Source organism: Penaeus monodon, chromosome 10 (assembly GCF_015228065.2).
Source record: "Penaeus monodon isolate SGIC_2016 chromosome 10, NSTDA_Pmon_1, whole genome shotgun sequence".
NCBI classification, from domain to species: domain Eukaryota; kingdom Metazoa; phylum Arthropoda; class Malacostraca; order Decapoda; family Penaeidae; genus Penaeus; species Penaeus monodon.
In genome coordinates this window covers 6090995-6095035 of record NC_051395.1, presented here as the reverse complement: position 1 = coordinate 6095035, position 4041 = coordinate 6090995, and the positions used below count along the sequence as shown (strand labels likewise).

The window sequence follows — 4041 nt, the reverse complement described above, 5'->3', positions numbered from 1 at the left end:
CTGCTGCATCGCCCTCACCGTCCAAATGCTTGTCCTCATCTCGGTCAGCGTCTGCCACGTCCTCATCGCCGCTTCTTTTTCACCATGGCCCCAGGAGTAGCTTCCTGGCCCATGGTAACGCCACAACCGGTCCACGTGGACAACAGACGGTCGTTTTCGCCCTCTGCGAATTCGATAGGTGACATCAGAAAGGGCCGCTACCACTGTGTATGGCCCTTCCCAGGGGCTCTGTAGCTTCGGTGAGAGCCCTCGCTTCCGACGCGGGTTATGTAGCCACACTCTGTCACCTATGTTGTACCTCACTTCCCTCATGCGCCGGTCATAGGTCTCCTTCATGGCATGGCCGGCTACCTTGAGCTTGCCACGCAGTCGTCGGTGCACCTCCGCCAGGTTAGCGGCGCTCCGGTGCGCCAAGTCCTCGAGGAAGTCAGGCAACGGCCCCACACCAACCAACTCCTTGCTCCCCGACGACTCTTCTGGATGCTCCACTTCCTCACAAGTGCCCAGCTTTGCACCAGCTGGCACCATCTGGGCCTTATCGGAGAAGTTAGCTACCAACACTGTAACTAACCCCTCCCCTGGTCCAACAAGGCTCCGCCCAACCGCTGCGCCATCAGCCAGCTGCAGGTTTTGAATGGGCTCCACGAGGCCCTCTATTCCACGTATCACTCTTGACAGTCGACACCGGATTCTAGACTCTGTCCTGGGGGCAAGGTGCAGTCGCTCAGCCGTGACTACCTCTGGAAGCAAGGGCACATCTTCACCGTGCACCCTCACCAGCTTCCGTCCAAGGTCGACACACGCCTTACTCTGCGTCAGGTAGTCAAGGCCCAGCAAGCAGTGCACGTCCAGATCGGCCACATACACCGGCAGCCGCTGCACCGTGCTGCCCACGCCAATACGAGCCTCCACTGGCCCCTTGAGTTGCACACAATGCCCTGTGACACCACACAGTCTCTGTGGTGCGTCTGAAAGTTGCATAGTGGCCAACATATCAAGCCGCACTAGGGTCTTCTCAGCCCCAGTGTCCACTGTCAGGCGGCATGGCTTCCCATCTATTGAGCCCTCCGCGTAGCAGTATATATATATATATATATATATATATATATATATATATATAATATATATATATATATTATATATATATATATATATATATATATATATACATATATATATATACATATGTATATATATACATATATATATATATATATATTATATATATATTTTATTATATTCTATATATATATATATATAATATATATATTATATATATATATATATATATATATAATATAGGAGGAGGAGGAGGGGAGGAGGAGGTGAGGGAGGAGAAGGAGGAAGGGGAGAGGAGGGAGGAGGAGGGGGGAGGGGGGAGGAGGAGGGGGAGGAGGAGGAGGAGGGAGGGGAGGAGGAGGGGGGAGGGGGGGGAGGAGGAGGAAAGGGGGAGGAGGAGGAAGAGGGGGGGGGGGGGAGGAGGAGGGGGGGAGGAGGAGGAGGAGGGGGTGGGGGGGGGGGGGGGGGGGGAGGGGGAGGAGGAGGAGGGAGGAGGAGGAGGGGAGGAGGAGGAGGGGAAGGGGAGGAGGGGGATGTGGAGGTGGAGTAGCAATAAAGAGGAGAAAAAAGGGAAAAGGGGAAAGGGAAAAAAAAGAAAAAGAGGAAAAAGAAAAAGAAGAAAAAGAAAAAGGGAAAAACAACAACAACAAACAAAAAGCCAAAAGAAAAACAAAAACACAGCCACAAAGATAAATTTTAAAAAACAAGAAGGAAAAAAAAAAAGTTTACTAAAAAAAGGGAAAAAAAACCCGTAGATTTAAAGGCCCTTTAAATCCTAAGGGAATTTTTGAAGGCCAATTCACCTTTCCCCTTCCTTCCTTCCTGCTTCCCTCCTTTTTTTTCTCCCTTCCTTCCTCCCCCCCCTATTTTTTCCCCCCCTTCCTTCCTTCCCACCTTCCCTCATTCCTTTCCCTCCTTTCCCTTTCCTTTTCCCCTTCCCTCCTTTTCCCTTTCCTTTCCCTTTCCCCCCCTTTCCCCTTCCTTTCTTCCCTTCCTTCCTCCTTCCCCCCCTTTTCCCCTTTCCCTTTCCCTTTCCCCCTTTTTCCCCCTTTTCCCCCCCCCCCCCCCTCCCTTTTACCAAATGACATCCATTGCAAAAAACAAAAATCTTCGAAACCCAAAAAAGAAATTTTATTGCAAAGCATTTCCAATCATTTAAGATATCAAAAAACTTGAAAAACCCGGACCAAGGGGGTAAAACCCGCAACATCAACAAATCCCGGGAAGTAGGAAAAAAACGTCGCCAACTGTTTTCAAGGTTTGGGAAAGCATAATTCATTTTCATTTATTAAAATTTTCACATTAAAAACTATACAAACAAATTTTTCTAGTTTTTTTTTCTTTTTTTTCTTTGCGATTTTTTTAATGTATCTTATTCCTGTAAGTTCATGTCTACCCAAATTTGTCTCTTTGTACGTACGTACGGGACACACACACACACACACACCCCACACACACCCCACACACACACACCCCAAAACACACACACACACAAACACACACACACACAACACACACCACACACACACCCCACACACAAAGAAAAAAAAGAAAGAAAGAAAAAAAAAACTGAATAAATAAATAAAAAAAAAAAATAAATGAAATAAAAAAAAAAAACAAAAGACGGGAATTTCGGCCCTTTAAAGTGATGTCGTGTTTTTTGGCGGATGTTTTATTTTCCATTTATTTTCCCGGAAAAAAAACAATAAAATTGTCAAAGTAACCGTTACTGGCAACCCGGGCTTTATTTTTCAGGGGGGGTTAAAAAGGAGAGAGAGAGAGAAAAAAAAAAAAACGGGAGGGAGGGAGGGCGGAGGGGAAGGGGAAGGGGGGAGGGAGGGAGGGGGGAGGGAGGAGGGAGAGAGAATGAAGAGAGAGACAGGGAAAAAACGGGGAAAAGGGAGGGAGGGAGGGGGGGAAAAGAGAGAGAAAGAGGGGAGAGGAAAAGAAAGTTTAAAAAAGGAGAGAGAGAGAGAGAGGGGAGAAACGAGAGAGAGATGGAGAGAGAGAGAAGAGAGGAGAGAGAGAAGAGGGGAGAGGGAGAGAGAGGGGAGGAAAAGAGAAAAGTAAAAAAAGAGAGAAAGAAGTAAAAAAAGAGGAGAGAGAAAAATTTAAAAAAGAGAGAGAGAGAAGAGAGAGAGAGAGAGAGAGAAGAGAGAGAGAGAGAGAAGAGAGAGGAGAGAGAGAGAGAGAAAGAGAGAAAAAGGAAAAAGAGAAAAAGGGGGGAGAGAGAGATACAGAGATAGAGAGATAGAGAGAGGATGGAGAGAGAGAGAGAGAGAGGGGAGAGAGAGAGAGAGAGAGAGAGAGAAAGAAAGAAAGAAAGAGAGAGAAAGAAAGAAAAGAAAGAAAGAGAAATAGACAGAGAGAGAGAGAGAGAGAGAGAGAGAGAGAGAGAGAGAGAGAGAGAGAGAGAGAGAGAGAGAGAGAGGAGAGAGGGAGAGAGGGAGAGAGGGAGAGAGGGAGAGAGGGAGAGAGGGAGAGAGGGAAAGAGGGAAAGAGGGAAAGAGGGAAAGAGGGAGAGAGGGAGAAGAGGAAAAAAAGGGGAGAAAGGAGAAAGGGAGAGGAAGGCGGGAAGGAAGGAACGAAGGAAGGGAGGAAGGGAGGAAGGGAGGCAAGGAGAGGGAGTACAAAACTATACCTAGTTTACCTTCCCCCCCCCCCTCTTTTCTAAATATCCATAATTTAGAGTCACCTGAATTTGTCTTGTCTGACTAACCTGGATCAGTCCAGTTTTTGTGCAAAACACATCCACATCTAAAGCCAGGGAGTGTTCTGTATTGCTCTTCGGACAGAATACGGGGAATATGGAATGGACTTCAACTTTACTGCTGAGACAATCAGAGCGACGCAACCAGCAGGGGTGAGGAGATGCCATGCTAGAAAATTAAGATATAAATATCATTATCTGGAAGGTTACTGGATGAAAAAGAATTATTTACAATTGCTTTTAACTTATTTTTGAATTCTATCTATGATTTT

At 46.6% G+C, this 4041-nt stretch overlaps 1 protein-coding gene across 2 annotated transcripts in view; it reads right to left on the bottom strand.

Moving 5' to 3' along the window:
* LOC119577800 (altered inheritance of mitochondria protein 3-like) overlaps window positions 1-3840 on the bottom strand; it is a 13138-nt gene extending 9298 nt beyond the window's left edge. For both annotated transcript variants that reach the window (XM_037925369.1, XM_037925370.1), the window contains exon 1: window positions 3779-3840. The gene's annotated coding sequence lies outside the window, so the exon portion shown is untranslated. The remainder of the gene's footprint in view (window positions 1-3778) is intronic.
* Window positions 3841-4041: the final 201 nt, after the last annotated feature.